Here is a 13937-nt window from a genome sequence, read left to right as displayed (position 1 = left end):
AAAAAAAAAAAAGAAACTTAATCCGTATTCAGTGAGCAAAAGCTGCAAGCATTTCTTTTGAAAACCAGTATATTGGCCGGGCGCGGTGGCTCAAGCCTGTAATCCCAGCACTTTGGGAGGCTGAGACGGGCGGATCACGAGGTCAGGAGATCGAGACCATCCTGGCTAACACAGTGAAACCCCGTCTCTACTAAAAAATACAAAAAACTAGCCGGGCGAGGTGGCTGGCGCCTGTAGTCCCAGCTACTCGGGAGGCTGAGGCAGGAGAATAGCGTAAACCCGGGAGGCGGAGCTTGCAGTGAGCTGAGATCCGGCCACTGCACTCCAGTCTGGGCGACAGAGCGAGACTCCGTCTCAAAAAAAAAAAAAAAAAAAAAAAAAAAAAAAAAAAGAAAACCAGTATAAAACAAGGATGCCCTGTCTCACCACTCCTATACAACACAGTATTGGAATTTCAGGCCAGGGCAATCGGGCAAGAGAAATAAATAAAAGATATTCTTCAAATAGGAAGACAGGAAGTCAAATTGTCTGTTCGCTGATGACATGATTCTATATTTAGAAAACCCCGTCATTTCCACCCAAAAACTCCTTAAGCTGATAAGCAACTTCAGCAACATCCCAGGGTACAAAATCAATGTGCAAAAATTATAAGCATTCCTTTATACCAACAATAGACAAGCAGAGAGCCACATCATGAATGAACCCCCATCCACAATGGCTACAAAGAGAATGCTCCCAACACAATGAAATAATAAAGGTCTGAGGTGACGAATGTCCTGAATACCCTGATCTGATCATTACACTTATATTCATGTATCAAAATATCACATGTACCCCAAAAATATGTGCAGTTATTACTGTACATATTATGATTACTGTACATATTACTATACATATGAATGCAGTGTTTTGGAAAACCAGCCAGTGTGCCGGGGAAGGATGGAGCCTGTTTTGCAAATTCAATCTGAAACATGGTTAATTTGAAGTTACAGCAGAATAAGCAAATGGAGATGTGGGAACTGTGAGTAATTTAGACTATTAATTTGGAGTGCCAGATTTGGGGTGGGGTGAAGGTATAGGGCAGTCCTAGCTTTCATCAAATGAGTGAATTCCTTACTTCAGTGTAGCAAGTTAAACTCCCAGATATCCATGGTAGGTGGCATAGTGGAAGGAGATTTTGAGTCTGAAGTTTGGGTTCAAACCCCAGTGTAACAAATTCAAGCATTTTTTGAACAAAGTGCAATTTTATCAAACACACACATACATACATACATACAGTGCTATGTATACATCTTTTATTTAGTCTACAAGCTATTTGTTTCTGTTATCCTGCTTTATAAATGAGGTGGCTGAGATTTAGAAGGTTAATGAGTTTCTCACATTCACTCAATTAGAACTGACACATCAGGGTTTGAGCCCCCATTCTGCCTCCAAATTTCACAATCTAACTATTCTACCATGCGATGGAGGACAGCGATAATGCCCACCTCCCCCGGGGTCAGGAGAAAGAGCTGAAATGCTGTCAGTGGAAGCAACTCTCCAAATGTAAAGCCTAATTGTAAACGGAAGGGGCCTGTGATGGGGGTGGCAAAGGGACTCCTATTCTTCATTCCTCCAACTTCTATTTCCCACCCCTTTCTAGTAGAGATCCCTGCTCTCAGTACAAAGAGCAACAGGTTCCCAGTCTTGCCTCTATCCTGGTTCTGCTCCCCACTCAGACAGGAGCAGCCTGACCCGACTCTGGGTCTGTCGGGAATGGTCCAGGATGTCAGGGTGGTGACTCATGGTGTCAGGCTTCATGGGGCAACTGCAGGGGAGAGAAGATGAGGGCACACGGCATTACAGGCTTCCCGCATCACAAAAGACTTTCTTCTACAGTCTGGTTCTTACCATTCAGAGGTCTATGGGACATCTGCTGATGGGAGGGAGGGTAGAGGGAAGGTGACAAGACTGAGGAAAGCCAGAGGACTGCCGGAGAAATTGAGAAATTATTGATACCTCTGCTTGTTTGCTTGCTGTTTTGTTTTTTGTTTGTTTGTTTGTTTGTTTTTGAGATGGAGTCTCGCTCTTTGCCAGGCTGGAGTGCAGTGGCACGGTCTTGGCTCACGGCAGTCTAAACCTCCTGGGTTCAAGCCATTCTCCTGCCTCAGCCTCCTAAGTATCTGGGATTACAGGCATGAGCCATCGCGTCTGGCCAGATACCTCTGCTCTCTAACCCACAAGGCAAGCATCCCCTGCACTTGTGTACATCGCGATCATCTGATCAGCTGACTTTCTGAGTCTCTCTTGAAGTCCTGTTTCTGTTCTGAAAACCAGTTCTTTTTAGCAATTTTGCAGTAGTTCTGATGCTGTACTTTGGGAAACACTGCTCTGAGTTTGTAAGAGTCCGTGGGTTCTGAACACTGGTGTGGTCAGATGGTTGCAGAGACACAGACCCCTCTGATGTATTGCTGGGGTGTGAGTAGGGAGATTGTAGGGGCAATATGGAAAAGGGCTCCAAGCTTCCAGTGGAAACACTGGGAAACACTGTTACCTCCTAGCTGTATGACCTTGACTAGGGCCCACGACCTGCCTAAATCCCCTCTTCTCACCTAGGTAGCCATTCTCGCAGGTTGTGAGAATTACATGCCACAGAGAATGTGAAAATTACCTTGAAAACTGTAGAGTGCTTCTAAGATTCAAGGGATTGTTCTGTTACCTTTAAAGACTAAGGGGTGAGATTACATGAGTTCCCAAAGTATGTGAGTATGTTTGTGTGAGAGAGAAAATGGAGAAGAGAGAAGATAAGGAAGAGAGAAGAGGGAGAAAGAGCGTGAGGCTGAGAGATGCACAGACCTTACCTACTGCTTTGCTGCTCTCAGAGTTCACTGGTTCAGCTTGCTCCACGTTCCTGCTCTACGGGATGAAAACACAGTCAGGTCATAAAGGACCAGACTGCATTATTTTCTCAATAGGTCTTGGAGACTCATCCTATTGGCTAAAGTTACAGAGCAGAGAACTTGTTGCCTGGGTCTTCAGTTTCTATGAAAGAGGAGACAGGACTTCAGGCTATCGATGCCCTGATGAGACTTGTGGGATCTGAGAACTGAGTCTTGGATCCTAGACTCATGAAGAAACAGGCTGAACAGTGAGCACATCAGGTCTGCTTCTCTGTTTTGGAGAGAACTTGGGGATGCAATCACCAGATATAGCGTCTCGAGATGAACATGGATAATTGCTGCAGTGTTATTCTCTAGAGGTGAGGGTCTTGGGAAATGAGTCTGGTTTACAAGAAGCAAACCAGCTCCTTACTGTGCAGCAATCTTAAAATATATCCTAGGAAGGCCGGGCGCGGTGGCTCACGCCTGAAATCCCAGCACTTTGGGAGGCCGAGGTGGGCAGATCACCCGAGCTCGGGAGTTCAAGCTTGGCCAACATGGTGAAACCCTGTCTCTAAAAATACAAAAAGTAGCCGGGTGTATTGGCACGCACCTGTTGTCCCAGCTGCTTGGGAAACTGAGGCAGGAGGATCACTTGAACTCGGGAGGTGGAGATTGCAGTGAGCCAAGATGGTGCCACTGTACTCCAGCCTGGGCAATAGAGTGAGACTCCATTTGAAATAATAATAATAATAAAAGATAAAATACATACAACAGTAAGCCAAAGTAACAGCCAAAAATAAAGCAGACTCTACATGTATTGCCTGTTGGCTTTGATTAGGGAGAGGTCTGGCAAATTTAAAGTACTAAACTTCAACTAGAATGATTCCAGATGTCTATGACCCAAAGTACTAAGCAAAAGCAATTCAAAAAATCCTTTTTGGAGGAACATAATGTCCACCTTAGAACTGAAATAACAGAATTACTTCTGTTAATAATTTTTCAAGCACAATATCCAACATAAACCCAAAGATAAAAAGACACACAAGGAAGATTCCAATAGCAAGAACCATCATAGGGGAGGCATATAGGGACTCTAGATAATATAGTTATTAGACATAGATGGAAAAATAATGATGCTGTGTTATTTTAGGAAATAAAATGAAGCCTGAAAACTTTATCAGGAATGTTTACAAACAGGCCAGTCATGAGTAACCAGCACTCAGATGATAAACACATTACTGACCCTCCAGAAATCACCGGTATATTTCTTTCTAGTCACTGTTCCCGCATGGGTACTCACCATCCTAACTGCTAATAGCATAAAGTTAGCTTTATCTATTTTCATACTTTATTTAAATGGAAGTATACAGTTTGTACTCTTTTGTGTTGGTGTTTTTCACTCATAGTATATGTGAGATTCATCCACACGGTTGTATGTGGTTGTAGATTGTTCATGCTCATTGCCGTATGGTGTTCTGTTGTGTGAAGAGACCACGAAACATCCACGTATGGGCATTAGTGGTTTCCGGTTTTTGGCTTTGAGTCGTGTAGCTATACATATCTCTTAGGTATATGTACTTAAGAGTTGAATTGATAAATCACATGGCAGGCCTATGTGTAGTTTTTGTAGCTAGTGCTAAACACTTTTCCGCAGTACTGGACTTGTATCAATTTTCCCTACCTCCAGTAGTGTAGGAGAGTTCTAGTTGCTCAATACCTTAACATGATTTGGTATTTTTCATCCTTTTCATTTTAGCTGTTGTGGTGCGTATAGTGGTATCTCACCATGGTTGAATTTATTTTAAAAAAGATACATAACAGAGGTACATGTGATAATTTAATACCTTCATAAAATTTGTGAAGATCACATCAGCATAATTGGGATATATGTCACCTTAAATACTTGTCTTTTATTTATGCTAGAAACATTGGACTTATTCCCCTTTTGCTATTTTGAAATATACAGTAGATGATGTAAACTATATTTAGTCTTACTGCTTCTATCAAACTGTGTTTTGTACCCATTAATCAACCTTTCTTCATCCCCCTCCCCCTACCCTTCTTGGCCTCTGGTGACCACCAGTCTGCTCGTTTATCATCATGGGATCCACTCTTTAAACTTTCACATATTGAGTGAGAACAAATAATATTTGTTTCTGTGCTTGACTTACTTCACTGAACATAATGACTTCTAGTTTCATCTGTGTTGCTGCAAAGGACAGGATTTCATTTTTTTTTCAGGCTGGATAATATTCCACTGCTTGTATAAGCCACATTTTCTTTCTTTTTTTTTTTTTTTTTTTGAGACGGAGTCTCGCTATGTCGCCCAGGGTGGAGTGCAGTGGCCGGATCTCAGCTCACTGCAAGCTCCGCCTCCCGGGTTTTTACGCCATTCTCCTGCCTCAGCCTCCCGAGTAGCCGGGACTACAGGCGCCCACCACCTCGCCCGGCTAGTTTTTTGTATTTTTTAGTAGAGACGGGGTTTCACCGTGTTAGCCAGGATGGTCTCGAACTCCTGACCTCGTGATCCGCCCGTCTCGGCCTCCCAAAGTGCTGGGATTACAGGCTTGAACCACCGCGCCCGGCCCACATTTTCTTTCTTCATTCATCCTTTAATGGGCACTTGGGTTGATTCCATATTTTGGCCATTGTGAATAGTGATGCAGTAAGCGTGGAAGGGTAGATATCTCCTCGATATATTGATCTCCTTTCTTTTGAATATATGCCCAACAGTGGAATTGCTGATTTCCATTTACATTTCTCTGATGACTAATGAAGTTAAGCACTTTTCATAGAGTTATTATCAAAAAGCATATTATCTTTGTAAGTCACCTACTCAAGTATTCTGCTATTTTTTTTCTATTGGGTTATCTGTTTTATTTTTTTTTTTTTTTTTTTTTTTTTTATTTTTTTATTTTTTTTTTTTTAATTTATTTATTATTATTATACTTTAAGTTGTAGGGTACATGTGCATAACGTGCAGTTTTGTTACATATGTATACTTGTGCCATGTTGCTGTGCTGCACCCATCAACTCGTCATTTACATCAGGTATAACTCCCAGTGCAATCCCTCCCCCCTCCCCCCTCCCCATGATAGGCCCCGGTGTGTGATGTTCCCCTTCCTGAGTCCGAGTGATCTCATTGTTCAGTTCCCACCTATGAGTGAGAACATGCGGTGTTTGGTTTTCTGTTCTTGTGATAGTTTGCTAAGAATGATGGATTCCAGCTGCATCCAAGTCCCTACAAAGGACTCAAACTCATCCTTTTTTATGGCTGCATAGTATTCCATGGTGTATATGTGCCACATTTTCTTAATCCAATCTGTCACTGATGGACATTTGGGTTGATTCCAAGTCTTTGCTATTGTGAATAGTGCTGCAATAAACATACGTGTGCATGTGTCTTTATAGCAGCATAATTTATAATCCTTTGGGTATATACCCAGTAATGGGATGGCTGGGTCATATGGTACATCTAGTTCTAGATCCTTGAGGAATCGCCATACTGTTTTCCATAATGGTTGAACTAGCTTACAATCCCACCAACAGTGTAAAAGTGTTCCTATTTCTCCACATCCTCTCCAGCACCTGTTGTTTCCTGACTTTTTAATGATTGCCATTCTAACTGGTGTGAGATGGTATCTCATTGTGGTTTTGATTTGCATTTCTCTGATGGCCAGTGATGATGAGCATTTTTTCATGTGTCTGTTGGCTGTATGAATGTCTTCTTTTGAGAAATGTCTGTTCATGTCCTTTGCCCACTTTTTGATGGGGTTGTTTGTTTTTTTCTTGTAAATTTGTTTGAGTTCTTTGTAGGTTCTGGATATTAGCCCTTTGTCAGATGAGTAGATTGCAAAAATTTTCTCCCATTCTGTAGGTTGCCTGTTCACTCTGATGGTAGTGTCTTTTGCTGTGCAGAAGCTCTTTAGTTTAATGAGATCCCATTTGTCAATTTTGGCTTTTGCTGCCGTTGCTTTTGGTGTTTTAGACATGAAATCTTTGCCCATGCCTATGTCCTGAATGGTACTACCTAGGTTTTCCTCTAGGATTTTTATGGTATTAGGTCTAACATTTAAGTCTCTAATCCATCTTGAATTAATTTTCGTATAAGGAGTAAGGAAAGGATCCAGTTTCAGCTTTCTACTTATGGCTAGCCAATTTTCCCAGCACCATTTATTAAATAGGGAATCCTTTCCCCATTTCTTGTTTCTCTCAGGTTTGTCAAAGATCAAATGGCTGTAGATGTGTGGTATTATTTCTGAGGACTCTGTTCTGTTCCATTGGTCTATATCTCTGTTTTGGTACCAGTACCATGCTGTTTTGGTTACTGTAGCCTTGTAGTATAGTTTGAAGTCAGGTAGCGTGATGCCTCCAGCTTTGTTCTTTTGACTTAGGATTGTCTTGGAGATGCGGGCTCTTTTTTGGTTCCATATGAACTTTAAAGCAGTTTTTTCCAATTCTGTGAAGAAACTCATTGGTAGCTTGATGGGGATGGCATTGAATCTATAAATTACCTTGGGCAGTATGGCCATTTTCACGATATTGATTCTTCCTATCCATGAGCATGGTATGTTCTTCCATTTGTTTGTGTCCTCTTTGATTTCACTGAGCAGTGGTTTGTAGTTCTCCTTGAAGAGGTCCTTTACATCCCTTGTAAGTTGGATTCCTAGGTATTTGATTCTCTTTGAAGCAATTGTGAATGGAAGTTCATTCCTGATTTGGCTCTCTGTTTGTCTGTTACTGGTGTATAAGAATGCTTGTGATTTTTGCACATTAATTTTGTATCCTGAGACTTTGCTGAAGTTGCTTATCAGCTTAAGGAGATTTTGGGCTGAGACAATGGGGTTTTCTAAATATACAATCATGTCGTCTGCAAACAGGGACAGTTTGACTTCTTCTTTTCCTAACTGAATACCCTTGATTTCTTTCTCTTGCCTGATTGCCCTAGCCAGAACTTCCAACACTATGTTGAATAGGAGTGGTGAGAGAGGGCATCCCTGTCTTGTGCCAGTTTTCAAAGGGAATTTTTCCAGTTTTTGCCCATTCAGTATGATATTGGCTGTGGGTTTGTCATAAATAGCTCTTATTATTTTGAGGTACGTTCCATCAATACCAAATTTATTGAGCGTTTTTAGCATGAAGGGCTGTTGAATTTTGTCAAAAGCCTTTTCTGCATCTATTGAGATAATCATGTGGTTCTTGTCTTTGGTTCTGTTTATATGCTGGATTATGTTTATTGATTTGCGAATGTTGAACCAGCCTTGCATCCCAGGGATGAAGCCCACTTGATCATGGTGGATAAGCTTTTTGATGTGTTGCTGAATCCGGTTTGCCAGTATTTTATTGAGGATTTTTACATCGATGTTCATCAGAGATATTGGTCTAAAATTCTCTTTTTTTGTTGTGTCCTTGCCAGGCTTTGGTATCAGGATGATATTGGCCTCATAAAATGAGTTAGGGAGGATTCCCTCTTTTTCTATTGATTGGAATAGTTTCAGAAGGAATGGTACCAACTCCTCCTTGTACCTCTGGTAGAATTCAGCTGTGAATCCATCTGGTCCTGGACTTTTTTTGGTTGGTAGGCTATTAATTGTTGCCTCAATTTCAGAGCCTGCTATTGGTCTATTCAGGGATTCAACTTCTTCCTGGTTTAGTCTTGGAAGAGTGTAAGTGTCCAGGAAATTATCCATTTCTTCTAGATTTTCCAGTTTATTTGCGTAGAGGTGTTTATAGTATTCTCTGATGGTAGTTTGTATTTCTGTGGGGTCGGTGGTGATATCCCCTTTATCATTTTTAATTGCGTCGATTTGATTCTTCTCTCTTTTCTTCTTTATTAGTCTGGCTAGTGGTCTGTCAATTTTGTTGATCTTTTCAAAAAACCAACTGCTGGATTCATTGATTTTTTGGAGGGTTTTTTGTGTCTCTATCTCCTTCAGTTCTGCTCTGATCTTAGTTATTTCTTGCCTTCTCCTAGCTTTCGAATGTGTTTGCTCTTGCTTCTCTAGTTCTTTTAATTGCAATGTTAGAGTGTCAATTTTGCATCTTTCCTGCTTTCTCTTGTGGGCATTTAGTGCTATAAATTTCCCTCTACACACTGCTTTAAATGTGTCCCAGAGATTCTGGTATGTTGTATCTTTGTTCTCATTGGTTTCAAAGAACATCTTTATTTCTGCCTTCATTTCGTTATGTACCCAGTAGTCATTCAGGAGCAGGTTGTTCAGTTTCCATGTAGTTGAGCGGTTTTGAGTGAGTTTCTTAGTCCTGAGTTCTAGTTTGATTGCACTGTGGTCTGAGAGACAGTTTGTTATAATTTCTGTTCTTGTACATTTGCTGAGGAGTGCTTTACTTCCAATTACGTGGTCAATTTTGGAGTAAGTATGATGTGGTGCTGAGAAGAATGTATATTCTGTTGATTTGGGGTGGAGAGTTCTATAGATGTCTATTAGGTCTGCTTGCTGCAGAGATGAGTTCAATTCCTGGATATCCTTGTTAACTTTCTGTCTCGTTGATCTGTCTAATGTTGACAGTGGAGTGTTGAAGTCTCCCATTATTATTGTATGGGAGTCTAAGTCTCTTTGTAAGTCTCTAAGGACTTGCTTTATGAATCTGGGTGCTCCTGTATTGGGTGCATATATATTTAGGATAGTTAGCTCTTCCTGTTGAATTGATCCCTTTACCATTATGTAATGGCCTTCTTTGTCTCTTTTGATCTTTGATGGTTTAAAGTCTGTTTTATCAGAGACTAGTATTGCAACCCCCGCTTTTTTTTGTTCTCCATTTGCTTGGTAAATCTTCCTCCATCCCTTTATTTTGAGCCTATGTATATCTCTGCGTGTGAGATGGGTCTCCTGAATACAGCAGACTGATGGGTCTTGACTCTTTATCCAGTTTGCCAGTCTGTGTCTTTTAATTGGAGCATTTAGTCCATTTACATTTAAGGTTAATATTGTTATGTGTGAACTTGATCCTGCCATTATGATATTAACTGGTTATTTTGCTCATTAGTTGATGCAGTTTCTTCCTAGCCTCAATGGTCTTTACATTTTGGCATGTTTTTGCAATGGCTGGTACCGGTTGTTCCTTTCCATGTTTAGTGCTTCCTTCAGGGTCTCTTGTAAGGCAGGCCTAGTGGTGACAAAATCTCTAAGCATTTGCTTATCTGTAAAGGATTTTATTTCTCCTTCACTTATGAAACTTAGTTTGGCTGGATATGAAATTCTGGGTTTAAAATTCTTTTCTTTAAGAATGTTGAATATTGGCCCCCACTCTCTTCTGGCTTGGAGAGTTTCTGCTGAGAGATCTGCTGTTAGTCTGATGGGCTTCCCTTTGTGGGTAACCCGACCTTTCTCTCTGGCTGCCCTTAAGATTTTTTCCTTCATTTCAACTTTGGTGAATCTGGCAATTATGTGTCTTGGAGTTGCTCTTCTCGAGGAGTATCTTTGTGGCGTTCTCTGTATTTCCTGGATTTGAATGTTGGCCTGCCCTACTAGGTTGGGGAAGTTCTCCTGGATGATATCCTGAAGAGTGTTTTCCAACTTGGTTCCATTTTCCCCCTCACTTTCAGGCACCCCAATCAGACGTAGATTTGGTCTTTTTACATAATCCCATACTTCTTGCAGGCTTTGTTCATTTCTTTTTCTTCTTTTTTCTTTTGGTTTCTCTTCTCGCTTCATTTCATTCATTTGATCCTCAATCGCAGATACTCTTTCTTCCAGTTGATCGAGTCGGTTACTGAAGCTTGTGCATTTGTCACGTATTTCTCGTGTCATGGTTTTCATCTCTTTCATTTCGTTTAGGACCTTCTCTGCATTAATTACTCTAGCCATCAATTCTTCCACTTTTTTTTCAAGATTTTTAGTTTCTTTGCGCTGGGTACGTAATTCCTCCTTTAGCTCTGAGAAATTTGATGGACTGAAGCCTTCTTCTCTCATCTCGTCAAAGTCATTCTCCGTCCAGCTTTGATCCGTTGCTGGCGATGAGCTGCGCTCCTTTGCCGGGGGAGATGCGCTCTTATTTTTTGAATTTCCAGCTTTTCTGCCCTGCTTTTTCCCCATCTTTGTGGTTTTATCTGCCTCTGGTCTTTGATGATGGTGATGTACTGATGGGGTTTTGGTGTAGGTGTCCTTCCTGTTTGATAGTTTTCCTTCTAACAGTCAGGACCCTCAGCTGTAGGTCTGTTGGAGATTGCTTGAGGTCCACTCCAGACCCTGTTTGCCTGGGTATCAGCAGCAGAGGCTGCAGAAGATAGAATATTTCTGAACAGCGAGTGTACCTGTCTGATTCTTGCTTTGGAAGCTTCCTCTCAGGGGTGTACTCCTCCCTGTGAGGTGTGGGGTGTCAGACTGCCCCTAGTGGGGGATGTCTCCCAGTTAGGCTACTCAGGGGTCAGGGACCCACTTGAGCAGGGAGTCTGTCCCTTCTCAGATCTCAACCTCCGTGTTGGGAGATCCACTGCTCTCTTCAAAGCTGTCAGACAGAGTCGTTTGCGTCTGTGCAGAGGTGTCTGTGTGTCTTAGTTTACTGTGCCCTGTCCCCAGAGGTGGAGTCTACAGAGACAGGCAGGTTTCCTTGAGCTGCTGTGAGCTCCACCCAGTTCGAGCTTCCCAGCAGCTTTGTTTACCTACTTAAGCCTCAGCAATGGCGGGCGCCCCTCCCCCAGCCTCGCTGCTGCCTTGCTGGTAGATCACAGACTGCTGTGCTAGCAATGAGGGAGGCTCCGTGGGTGTGGGACCCTCCCGGCCAGGTGTGGGATATGATCTCCTGGTGTGCCTGTTTCCTAAAGCGCAGTATTGGGGTGGGAGTTACCCGATTTTCCAGGTGTTGTGTGTCTCAGTTCCCCTGGCTGGGAAAAGGGACTCCCTTCCCCCTTGCGCTTCCCAGGTGAGGCAATGCCTCGCCCTGCTTCAGCTCTCGCTGGTCGGGCTGCAGCAGCTGACCAGCACCGATCGTCCGGCACTCCCCAGTGAGATGAACCCAGTACCTCAGTTGAAAATGCAGAAATCACCGGTCTTCTGTGTCGCTCGCGCTGGGAGTTGGAGACTGGAGCTGCTCCTATTCGGCCATCTTGCTCCGCCTGTTTTATTTTTAATGTTGATTTGTAGTTCTTCACCTTTTCTGGCTCTGAGTCTTTTGTCAGATGTTTGTAATAAGATTATCTTACCCACCTTTGTGGGTTGGCTTTTATTCAATTGATGGTGCCATTAGAGAAACAGAAGAGTTTTAATTTATCAGTTTTTAAATAATTAGTGCTGTCTATATCTTAAGAAATCTTTGCTAAATCTTTGCCGTGTTCTCTATGATTTCGCCTGAAAGATTTACTGTTTTACTTTTCACATTTAGATCTGCTATCAATGTGGAATTGATGTTTATATTCAGTGAGGTAGAGGTCAACATACATTTTTCTTCCTAAAGTGTGGATCTTCAACGGATCCAGTGCCATTTACTGAGAAAACCGTCCTTTCCCTGCGTCATTGCAATGGAAATCTTTATCATCAGTCTGGTGACTCTACATATGAATCTGTTTCTGGAATCTTAATCTCTTTCATTTATCAGTTGGCCTATCCTTATATCAATACTCTACATATTAATTATCATATCTTCTAATACAATTGATATATGGTTTGCTTGTTCTTCTTCTTTAGTATTTCCTTTTTCTTTTTTTTTTTTTGAGATGGAGTCTTGCTCTGTTGCCCAGGCTGGAGTGCATTGAGTGGCGTGATCTTGACTCACTGCAACCTCTGCATCCCGAGTTCAGGCAATTCTCCTGCCTAAGCCTCCTGAGTAGCTGGAATTATAGGCATGCGCCACCATGCCTGGCTAATGTTTGTATTTTTAGTAGAGACTGGGTTTCACTATGTTGGCCAGGCTGGTCTTGAACTCCTGGCCTCAAGTGATCCTCCTGCCTCGGCCTCCCAAAGTGTTAGGATCACAGGCATGAGCCACTGCACCTGACTGGAATTAGTATCCTTTTAAAAGACTCCAGAGAGCTCCCTTGTCCCCCTCTGCCATGTGAGGACACAGCAAAAAGATGGCCATCTGTGAATCAGGAAATGAGTACCCACCAGATACTGGATCTTCTGGCAAATGGATCTTGAACTTCCCATACTCCAGACAGAACTGTGAGAAATAAATTTCTGCTATGTATGTCACTCAGTCTATACTATTTTGTTATAGCAGCCTGAATGGATTAAGACATGTTCTTTGAAGTTATTGAGACCCTGTTCCCCAACAGCTTTCAGGTTTTTGTTGATAATTGGTTTTCAGTAGTTTTCACCAATATGCCTATGTTTGGTTTTCTTTCAGTTTATACTGCCTGGGATTTGCTGAGCTCCTTCAACCTGTAGTGTTATGTCTTTTATTGGTTTGAAACATTCTTGGTTAATTATCTTCTCAAACACTGATCCTGTTCCATTCTCTTTCTCCTGTCCTTCTGGGACTCCAGTGATACATAATTAGGCTTTCTGTGCATGTTCCATATATCTCTTATGGCTGCATCTGGGGTTTTTTCCTTTAATTTTTTTTTTGTGCTTCAGTTTAGGTATTTTATATTGACTTGTCTCGTAGTTTATTGATTGTGTATCTTGCTATGCCCTACTTGTTGTTAAATTCATCCACTGAGTTCTTAATTTCAGTCACCTTATTCTTCACTTCCAGAATGTCCATTGTGCTTTTTATTTATGCCATTTGCTATTTAAAATTATTCATCTTTTTATCTATTTCACATACTAATTGTTATTTGAAATTCCTTGTCTGCCACCTCTAAGATCAGAATCATCTTTCAATCTTTATTTTTTTGGTCTTAATTACTAGGCATGTAATTTTGCCTCTTGCCTGTATGTAGTAATTTTTTAGTATGTGCTGGGATTCAGGATACTAGGAGTATAGTGGCTTCAAGTGGTGTTTTCTCTACCGGAAATGGTTCTTCTTTTCCTCTTTTATGCAGATATGGTGAGTGGGTTGACCACCTCAATTCAATCAAGAATTGGTTTGGGCTTAGGATTGGCTTGTAACTTTAGGAAGGTTAAGTTTACTCCCATTCCTAGGTTGTTTCCTCCTTGGGATTTTCATGCATCTTCG

Source organism: Macaca mulatta, chromosome 16, assembly GCF_049350105.2.
Source record: "Macaca mulatta isolate MMU2019108-1 chromosome 16, T2T-MMU8v2.0, whole genome shotgun sequence".
In the NCBI taxonomy this organism is placed as follows: Eukaryota; Metazoa; Chordata; class Mammalia; order Primates; family Cercopithecidae; genus Macaca; species Macaca mulatta.
This window is presented reverse-complemented; position numbering follows the sequence as displayed.